Here is an 11,658-nt window from a genome sequence, read left to right as displayed (position 1 = left end):
ACTTTAAAATTGCAGTTGCTCCCATAAAAAATTAATTGTCCCACATTTTCTTTAAAATTATCAAGTATACATATTTAAAAATATTATTTACCCTTTTATTTATAATAAAAAGAAATTTATGATGTAAATGAAATTAGATATATTTTTAAACTTTTCATATAATTTGTTTATATATTATTTTAATTATTACTTAGAATTATATATTTTTTATAAATATTTATATTTATATTTATATTTGATATAAATATTGCCTTCATTATTAAATTTTTTTAAATCCGTCACTGCTCAGGTGCTACTTTTGTGCTTCCAATGCAGTAAAACCTTGCTTTGATCCAAAATGCTGTCATTTTGAGATTGAAAGCATTGGAGCGACCTTACCACTTTAAGTTATCTTTGGGTGGATCGCTTTCTATCTCCTAGGTTTCCATTCCCTTGTGGGAGTAGGTCATCGGCGGGCTTGCAGAGTTTGGTGGGCCAAGGGTCTCCCACTTCTCTCATCATCGAAGGGCTCTTACGCTCTTTCGACCCATGGCGAGCGTGTGCGAGTGGTTGGCTTGGGGCTGTGGATTGGTGTGGGTACAAGTTAGGAAGAGTGTGTGTGTGTCTGTGTGTGGTGGAAATCAAAGACGAGAGGGTGGTGAATCGAGACTGGATCTGGAAACATGGGGAGGTGAAATGGAGTTGAACTGCAAACGTCAAGTTTGGAAGGGTTGTTTAGATCGTATTAGGCGTTGCAATGAGAGACCTTGGAGGTTTCTTGAATGTAATAGAAGGGAAGACGATCTTTGATGGATGCCACCAGATGTAGTATGGGCAAAATCCGTATTGAGGCTCTGGAACTCTGGAATTACGGGAGAAGTAAGGGTTTGGAAGATTGGGTTTCGGGCACGGTGGTTCGATTTCTGGTCTGCCATGATGTTTCTGAGCATGACGTAGATGATTGACGAATGGCAAGGGAAGAGACAAAGGTCAATTGAAATGGTCGATGTGGGAATTTCCGTACAGGGATGAATGGTTCAATTCTCTCAAAGTCACAATCTGATTTCTCTGTGGTATAATTTCTTTATTCCCATTTACTCTGCATCATCAGTGAATCTATTTTGGAAAAGTTTCATGGATCCAAATGGGAGTTTTGAATCAAGTTATGTTGCGAGCTTTTTGGAGGAGGGCTTTTGATTATGTGGTGTAGTTACTGGTTTTGATTTGGAGGAGGCTTTTTGTTTTCTTGGGTTGCCCTTCTTTGACTTGGTATATAACAATGTTTGATCTTTGTATTTGGGGTTTGTTGTGTTTGCATATTGGTATATCCATGATTGTTTGTTCAAGTGGGGATAATGCTAATAATCTGGTACAAAGCCTTCTTACTTGTATTCTGGCTAATCCACTTAGCATTCTTGGTGGAAAAACTATGGATCATTTGAGGTGTGTTCCCCCTAGAAACAAGTGGCTCAATTTGGACTATTTTATAATATTTTTTTTTTAAGGATATAGAGTATGGGTGTTTTCTACTGGTGCTGGCTGTGTTCAATGCCTACTTTTGATTATGAAGGGATTTGCTTGCCTCCAGTGGATTTTTCTAATCTTGGCAGAGCTCTTGGCTCTTATTGCCCTGAGTGGATTTCAAGACTTCATAACGCAACCGCTGAATGCGGTACTCTGGCTGCCTGTAGGGAGAAGTGCTCAAAAGAATGTGTGTTTCCACCCATTCTTCCGTGGTTACAATATTGGCTGATGACTTATCAAAGACTAGGAATCGCTGTTCTTGGTTTTTTCCCTTTGTTTTGGTTCTTTTTTTTTTTTTTCCCCTGCTAGTTTGGTTTGGTTTTGTTTCCCTTTGTTTTGGTTCTGTTTATACTGGATAGTATTTCATGCAGTCTTCTTATGTTGACTCTTATCTTTTGCATTTTGGTTTTAACGATATGATTCTCTTGTTGCCAAAAAAAAAAAAGAAAAGATAAAGAAAGGAAGAAAGCATTGGAGCAAGGTCCTATTGTTAGTTAGAAGGTTGTGTGTGATCTTTTATCCTTATAGGGAGACTTACTTAAAAAATATTTCATCCCGTCTAAAATATAAGTATATTTTTTTCCAGCAAAGCTTGGTAAAAAATACCAGCAATTTATTATTTGTAAAAAATCTATTTTATCTATTCTGAATTTTTGTATATGTGAATTAGTAACCTTTTTTTATTCATGATAAATTGGAAATAAGGGTATAAAGGGAAAAAAATTATATTTTAGAATAAAGATTTTTTGATATGTGAGTTGCTGTTAAAAGTTATTTATATTTTGGGTGAAAGGGAACAGAATTCGATTAAGATGATATTTTAATTTTAGATATTAAGGACCTGTTTGATTTTTGTTCTTATTTTTTATTTTAAAAATTATTTTACAATGCAGTTTTTAAAATTGTTTTTCAAAACAAAATAAAAAAAAATCCATTTAGTCGTATTAATTTTAAAAGCAGTTTTAGAATTAAAAAATAGATTAATAAGAATGGTTATAGGTGATTAATGGTGGTGATTTATGATAAAAATTAATTAAGGTAATTATAATTTTGAATAATTAAATGTTATGTATTCTGAAAACAAGAAAAATGAAACTAAAACAACTTAAAGTTGTTTCTATTTTTTTGTTTTTAAAAATAAAAAATAAAAGCGGTTTTAAAAATTATCAAACTGAAAATATTTAGTCAAATAAGTTTTAAATTTTTTTTAAAATAAAAAATAATTTTTAAAAACAGATAATAGACCGGCACTAAATATTAAGAAAATCATCTTTCAATGGCTACATTAAAAAGTTCATTTATTTCTGTAATATTTTGAGTTTGAAACCTGGCAGGGTTATCGTAAGATGATACAAACTCTGACTGTAATGACTTTAGTGTTGTCCGCCAAGAAAACGGAGAGACTCGATGATGTGGATTCCTTGATGTCATAAAAAAGCGCAGAGAATAAATTTAAATTCTAAAAATTAAGATAATTCCAATTAAATACATGAAAATAAAATTATTAAATAAGTTGTAAATATTGATTTAGATAGTTAAAAATAAGAATTTTATTTATAAAATGAGAGCTATATAAAAATTTAAATATTCTATTTATAATAAAGTGTATTCTTGCTTCAAATGAAAATAATAAAAAATTAAAAATCACTTACAAACACTCCATTATTGCATTGGAGTCGAACAAACATTACTGGATGAATTTAATTTGCAGGATTCCAATTAAAAGGCGAGTATTTTCATACTTATCTAGTAAATACTCCAACATGATGAGTATTTTTTTCTTATTTTTAAATGTACAACACTTTAAAGTTTTAATTACCTCACATATAAATTTTATTGAATTTAAAAGGATAAATTAATTAAAAATTTAATAATTTATCCTTGAAGCTTTAACTCTTTGGAATCTTGGTCCCTTACTTGCAATTCATGCATTATTTTTATCAGCAAAGGGGACAAAAGTCCAAGCAAAACCAGAAAGCAGCAGTAAAAGCAGGGTGTATACAAACAAGAGATCTGTAGGAGGAGCCTCAAGCAGTTGGCACTCGATTGATGCCAAATTTGGGGAGTCAATCCATGCACATATTGTTTTCCCGATAAGCGTCTTGCATGATCACCTATTTGCTGCGTTTCTCTTCCTTCGAGTGCCTCTTGTAACTCCTTCACAGCCAAGGCTGAGTCGCTCTCAATTATGATCTTTGCTTTGATCGAGTTTTCTTGACACTAGGAAACTTTGAACAAACACTTCATAGTTCGGACATCTTTGCTGTACATGATCCCAACTTACACACGTAATTTTACAAACAGTTACTTTTAATTTCTCCTGCGTAATATCATTGTACAGTCTTCATTATAAAAGGTTCCAAATGCATCCCCCCCCCAAAAAAAGAAGTTACCAGATTCTTTTTTTATACAAGATATGGGCTAAGGGCAGGCAAAAATTTAAATTACAAAAAGGGGGATTGAGATCCAATTCAATCAGAAGAAATAAGGTCCCCTATAAGCACCGGGGGAACCTCAAACAGAGAGGAGAAAGTCACCAGATTTCTGCGTCCGTTTCAAACCCTATTGATTACATTGTGGGCTTCTGCCATTGCCTGCTGGACTTAACATCTAAATCGTTCAATCCAGTGGTCTTTTAGTATTCGGGCTCGCTCTTAAAATTGGGCCTCTTAGCCCATTTGTGGGTCACATGATTAGACAGGCCGTCACTTTCATGCAATCGTTAAATTGTCACCATCGACGTCACTTTTGTTTTGCTTGTTGGTGGCAAAGCGTGAATAGCTAATATAGCCCAATAGCTAATGCAGATAGCAAACTTAAAGCCGCTTTAATGAAAAGCCGAAGCGAAGAATAGAAATAACAATGAGCCATGGACACGTGTAGTCCGCTTGTAAGCTTGCCTCGGAAAGAATTTAGATCTGAGAGATGTTACTGAATACTTAAGTAATTTTTATCAACCTCATCAATATTAATATAATTAAAATTTAAAAAATTAAAATAAATAAAATTTTAAAAATAACTCTTAAATAAAAAATAAAAAATAAAAAAATTATATAATATTTTTTTATATTTTTTTCTCTTCTAAAAAATAATTAAAAATTTTTAATTTCAAATGATATAATTTAATTAACTAATATTTTATAAAGTATATTAAAATATATTTTTAGAAGGTATGTAATATATAGGAGGGGGTACTAGTACTGTTGATTGTTGACAGATGAGGTGGTGAGTTAAGTTTGTCATTTGCAGTTTCGCACGATACAAAGAGTTCCATCTAGTTATTATCCATTTTATTAAAAAAAAAAGTCCAGTGTTTTTTTAATTTTTTATATATGAAAAAGGAATAATTGTTCAATATCCCTTATTATATCAAGTACTCCTATTATCCTATTCATGAGATAGTGAAAGAACATTTATTTTTATTTTATTTGTAAAAAATATTAATTATTATTATGCATATCTTTATTTTTTATCTCTATTAAATATTGAGAATAATATTAAATGCTAGAATATTATTTACATTAAAAGTAAAAATATAAACATTTCCTCACACTTAATTTTAATTTAAAATATAAATAATTTAGTACATATAAAAATATATAATATTTTTTTCTTAAAATAATTAAAATATAGTATCCTTCGCCCGCAAACAGACGTTAGTCAATGCTGATTAGGACTGACCGAAATTCCACGGATTGAAACTGGCCAACGCCACTGTCACTTGCGGTCAGGTCACCAGTAGTGTCATGCCCTGCCTCGGTTTCCACCAGAGGGGTGGAGCTCCCACCACCGCCTTTTGCAACGGCGTCGGCTCCCTCGCTCTCCAACGATAAGACTAAAGCCGACAAACAGGCCATTTGCAACAGCCTCAACTTCGCCGCCAGTCAAATCCCTGGCTTCAACGACTGCAATGCTCAGTCGCTCCCTAGTCCCTACCCCCTGCCAAGCGAGGCAAGAGACTGATTGCTTTTCTTTCTTCCTCTTTTGGATATGAGTGCAAGCAAGAAGACCTGCAAACTAAAAGCTCTATGCTTGAAGAAGAACCCAGTCACAAACTGATCCCAGTTTTGATTCATATAATGAAAAGCCCATCTTTGAATATTGTTCAGTACATTGATGAGACCTGGAACCACTAGCCTCGTCTGCTTCCCTCTGATCTTACCAGGTTGGCATCATGGCATGCTATCATGCTGTAACTATACTACGTACACTCCCACGAGTTAAGAGTCTTTCAAAGAGTATTTAAAACCACACAAGGTGTCCATACCAAAACAAAACACCAAATAATCTTTAAAGGATGGAATGGCCATTCAATAAAACTATATGCAGTAGAACGGGTCTGTTACACCTCTCACAAGCAATCAAACAAACACGTGAAAGGCCTGATCAGTAAGGATGGATTGTGAATCATGCAGGTATACAATATAGGAAAGAACGTGTGAATGAAGAAAGGGAAGGAGCAAGAAAAAGGAAAGAAACAATTCACAGAGTGCCTGAAGAGGACCCCCGAAACCGAGGGAGTTTTTTCTCGCCTTACCAGTAGTTTAACTGATGACCCCCTCCTCCGAATCTCCCGCCCCTCACTGTAAAGCAAGAGGTCGGCCTGAACCAGCAGCCTCAGGCCCGGGCCGTGCTGCTCGTCAATGTCTACAAATGCTCGTGAGGTGAGACTGGAGAGAAGAAGAAGAAGACTGAGTCAAAGAAGAAGACGAAGTTGCGTCTACCAGGACTGAGTCAAAGACGAAGTTGCCATGCATCAAGTTAACATTTAACCCAGCCAAATTCCCATCATACTATAATTTATACCAAAATGCTACACATTGAAAAATATTTACCAGGATATTATAGGCTGAAAATGGATTTAAATGGGATCAAGTTTAATCAAGTTTAAATTTTCTCTCTCTGACCAATGTAAAACTCGGCCTGGATGAAACCCATTTTTATATCATTGATTAATTAAAAAAAAGTTGTGTCAGAGTAGCATACAAATACAACTACCCCACACACACCAAACCCCCCCCCCCACCCTTATGCAACAACTCCCTCTCCCCTTTTACGAAGAATATTCCCATCCCTTATGCATATTGTAATACATAAATATAGATCAAATTATATATTTACATTTTCCAATTTCTAAACAAACAATTTAGTAAATATAACTGCATATTGTTTGTTTTGTCATAAGATTTAAATAAATTTTTTTAACGAGTAACATTTTCTCAAAAATTGTAAAAGCTAAGGCTTGCGAAATAAGTGTTATCATTTTTTCTTGAAAAAATATGAGATAAAATTGTGAGATGTTGTATAAGATAAAATTCATTTATTTTGTTTTTAATTGAATATATATTATATATATAATGTTAAGTATTTTTTTGACCTTTTCTTAAGTTTAACAAGTGTTCATGGTGAACATTATTTTAGCCCAAACAATAAGTTACATATTTTCTTAAATAGCATTTCACAATTTTATCTCATTTTTTCAAAAAGAAAAATAATAACACTCATTCTCTCTGTTCAAAAATATAAGGCATTTTAACAGAATCTCACCCCCTAATAAAGTAGTTGCTTACTTTCAAATTAACCCTATTTTTTTATATTTACTTTTATTAAATACTCTATAATAAATATAAAGTCAATATCAATAAGAACACTTTTGAAAAAAAAAAATGATTACACCTCGAAAGATTAAAAATATTTAATATTTTTTAACATCCAACTCTTAAAAAAATATCTTATATTTTTAAACGAATGAAATATTTCACAGACCTTATACCATTCCTAAGGAAATGCTATTCATTAAAACATTTTATTTAAATTTTATGACAAAGCAAAAATATGTGGTTATATTTATTCAATTGTTTATTTAAAAATTAGAAAATGTAAATATATAATTTGATTTATATATATCTACATATTACAATGTGCATAAGGAATTGGGAATATTTTTTGCAAGAGGGGAGAGGGAGTTGTTGCCAAAGAGGAGGGGGTTTCAGGGATGTGTGGCGGCGGATTGCTACTCCGACACGCACCTCTCTTTTTAATTAATCAATGATATAGAAATGGGTTTTATACGGACTGCGTTTTACACTAGTTATGCTCGGAGAGAAAATTCAACCTCCGTGTCATTCAAACCCATTTTCAATCTATGATATCCTGATAAATATTTTTTAATGTATAGTGTTCTTATAAATATTTTTTTCCCTGATAGTAAGTGGTCAATTTGCCTTTAACCCATGATTGTGTTTATTTAATGTCAAAGGTGGAGAATACTACGTCTCAATTATTTTAGGAGCAAAAATATTATATAAAAATATTTAAGATATTAGATACTTTTTGAAAAATACTTTATGAACAACAATGCATTTTTACCCTAATAAAATCCATGCATATTTACGTGGGGAGTGAGACTAGTTATTTCTGAGAACAAGACGGGTTACTAAACGTATTATATCGATAATGAGGTCCGGGAGATGTTTGCGAATGCTAATTAATCCCGTAAACACTTCCTGTCATTGATAAGGATTGTCCTGAGTGCACAAGTGCATCGGGTGTGATCTTCCCTAACTTATTATTTGCTGAATGAAATTAAATGATATGCTATTTAAAAAAAAAACATAAAAGTTAAACCCAAGGGCTAAGATCATGCTAGTTTAATTTAAGAGTTAAAGTATACGTTTAGCCTTTTAATATTATATAAATTTTTATTTTGGTCCTTTAATTTTAAAAAATATATTTTTAATCTTTTAATCCTAAAACTGTTGGTCTCTTCACCCAAAAAAAAACAATACATTAAACTTTTAAATATTAACAAAACATTTCAAATATTGACTTATTAAGTTTAATTTTTTTAGAACAACAATTATTAGTGCAAAAAAATTATTTAAAACTAATAGTATTAAAGTTAAAGAACTAAAAATACACTTTATAAAATTAAGAAACTAAAATAAAATCTTATGTAAAACTAGAAGATAAAAAATGTACTCTAACCTTATTTAAATAAATAATTTATAATTATAATAAGGAAACTTGGAAATATGTAAAAATACTTATAAAATTATTTTCACTGAAACGTATTTATTTTTTTTTTCTTCAGGAGTAAATAAATATAGGGCTAAGCTTGAAAGAAAATTACATCATCTTGTCTGACTAATACAGGTCATTACATTTCATTAGAGGTTCATGCCAAATGCTAATATCATTCTCTCTATTTTGAGCTTACTAACCCAATCATCTCTATATGTGAATGCATAATTTCCACATTGCAACCACTAAAGACCAAGCCTCTCATCTCCTGAATAATAGCTCACAATGGGTGATTACCTCTCCTCCTTCTTAGCTAGTCAGATACCTTTTAAAGAATCCATACGACATTGAACCTAGGTTGTGTTGAGTTGTTTACACAATTGTAATTCCTTTTTCAAAGCCAAAATTCAGTGGCAGTATGAGGATAGTATTCAAATCATTTTTGAAATCTAAAGATCTAATTAGTAGTTGTATTTTGAAGTATACCTCCTCCTTTGGTATGTCCTTATTGATTGATTGAGCCATCCACATTTAATTTAAGATAGTTGTCTGTTGGAGGATTCCATTTGTCTTCAAAATCCTTGCAATTCTAAAAAATTATGTGCTTAAGCCTCCCATTGTTCACATATTCCATGAGTTAATACTTGACATTGTGGAATAGTTCATCTGCACTAATCATTTTCCCTTCAATTGCTCCTTTGCATTTATTTTTTCATAGTGCCCAACAAGTGGTGCTAAATATTGTAGACCATTTCCAATTATTCATTATTGTACCATCGAAAGCATTTGTAGCATTCTTGTTCAACCAAACTTGTAGATCACATGTGAAAAAAGAAGGTATAGATACAAGATTAGTTAAAGTAGACCACACTGATTTAGCAATCTCACAATCACAAAAAACATGTAAAAGTGTTTCCTCATTATTACACTCAAAAAGGCATAAATCATTCTCATTGATTCCTCTCTTGGCTCTGAGTGAGTTGGAAGGGAATCTTTTATGGTTAAGTCGCCACATAAAGTGTTTTATTTTTTCAAGAATCGACCATTGCCACATCTTTTTCCATAACAGATTAGAAGGATAATTCTCATAGTTTTAAAGAATTTTATAAACTGAGTGAATGCTGAAGTTATTATCAGAAGATTTTTTCCACCAAAAACAATACCAACGACATTTTTCGATTATTTTCATATTTGGAAATGGCATATTGTTAATTTTTAAATATATTATTCCAACATAAATTTCTTGGCTAAAAGTTTGTAATTTATTTAAGGTAATGTTTAGATTGATGTATTTAAATTTTAATTTGAAATCTTATATTTCAAATCTGACGTTTAAAATTTATGTATTTAAAATTCTTTATTTAAACAAAGAAGAGAAATGAAATGAAATTCAAAATAAAAATAAAAATTTAAAAATGATGAGTTTTTTTAATCAAAAAAAGATGAGGAAAAAAATACTAGAGTTATAAAAACATCAACAATAAAAACACAAAGAGAAAAAAATATTTAAAATTGTTAGAATTTTAAATGGCCGGGTGTAAAAAGAATTTAAAATTACAAATAAATTATAATTTAAAATGAAATTTGTATTTGAATTCACAAATATTTGTTCATCTGAATGAAGAATTTGGTTTAAATTTAAATTTTCATTAATCTAAACATATTATAGATTATTTGATTCAAGTAAGTTAATATTTTGCAGGGAAAAATTTCATTAAAGTTCATTAGATATGACATAATTTCAATTGGGCCTCAAAAAATTTTAAAATTTTACTATAATCCCGTAACATTGAAATGAAATAAATTCTCTTGCTTGAATAACCTAGACGCCCTTCAATTATAATAAACATTATTAAAATAACAAGTTAAGTTATGATTTTTACAAGACATTATTAGCATAATAAGTCAAATTATAATTTTTACAAGTACCATAATTATAATAACAAGTCAAGTTATAGTTTTTACAAATAATATTAGTAAAATAACAATATAAGTTATAATTTTTACAAGTAACATTTCTATAATAATAAGTTAAGTTATGATTTTTATAAGTAATATTAATAAAATAACAAGTCAAGTTATAATTTTTGTAAGTAATATTATGAGAATAATAAGAAGTTATGTTTATTTTATTAATATTACTTGTAAAACTTGTAAGTTGATTTGTTATTTTGCTAATACCATTTGTAAAAACCGTGAGTTGACTTATTATATGAGTAATGTTAATTATAATTGAAAGGCATTTTGATTGAGATAATTTATTTCATTTTAGTGTTTTGGGCTCATAGAGAAATTTCAAAATTTTTGAGAGCTGATTGACATTATATTATATCCAAGAAATTTTAATGAAATTCTCCCTATTTTATACTTTTTTATTAATCTGCTTGTTAGGATGTCAAGTTCGTACACGTTGCATACGTCCAATGTAAATTTTTGGGTAAAAAAAAAATCATAACTTTATTTAAGATTATTTGAGTATACCATTATACATTAACCTAGAGAATTATCTTACAGGTTAGGGCTGCTATTAATTTTATTTAGCCGTATCTATTTATAAAATAGAAATTTTTTTAAATTTTATTTGTAAATCACATTATTATTTTTTTATCTTTCATTAAATATTAAAGAAAAAAATATTATTAAAATATATATATTTAATAGAGTTAAAATTGTAAACTTATTAAATTTTAAGATAAAAATTATAAAATTAATAAATTTTAAAATTTTTTAATATTAATAAAATATATTAAGAGTAATTTATAAATAGGGTTTGATGAATAGTAATTTTATTTACGCTAATATCAAAAGAAAACAATCTTTAGATATGTATTTGGATTGAATGGAAAAAAATTGAAATGGACTGTCCCACGCTCCTAGGCGCGCGTAGGGTGGAGTCCCAACATCGCTCCAACTAAGCCTCAAATACTTTACGGGGATAAGTCAATTCAATAATGACAAAGAGACCAGAACAAAAGCGTATTTCAGTGAAATTAAAAACAGATAATTTATTTTTTTCTTCAAAATATCATAACATGAGATGGACACCAAACTACCTGAAATATCTGGGAAAATAATACACAGCCCCCATAAAAGGACTGTAAGCACAAAAAAAGTCTCATAAAATATAAAAAG

At 30.3% G+C, this 11,658-nt stretch overlaps 1 long non-coding RNA gene across 1 annotated transcript; it reads left to right on the top strand.

The window, feature by feature from the left end:
• Window positions 1–352: 352 nt before the first annotated feature.
• Window positions 353–1,894, top strand: LOC129291420 (uncharacterized). The gene is made up of 2 exons (XR_008588676.1): window positions 353–1,052; window positions 1,485–1,894. It is a non-coding gene; the product is annotated as an uncharacterized LOC129291420 (long non-coding RNA).
• The last annotated feature ends 9,764 nt before the right edge of the window (window positions 1,895–11,658 follow it).

The sequence above is a fragment of the Prosopis cineraria genome, unplaced genomic scaffold (genome assembly GCF_029017545.1).
Source record: "Prosopis cineraria cultivar Desert tree isolate PC_DT_omini unplaced genomic scaffold, ASM2901754v1 PC13, whole genome shotgun sequence".
Lineage (NCBI taxonomy): Eukaryota > Viridiplantae > Streptophyta > Magnoliopsida > Fabales > Fabaceae > Prosopis > Prosopis cineraria.
The sequence above is the reverse complement of the archived record's forward strand: the minus strand, read 5'-3'. Positions and strand labels throughout refer to the sequence as shown.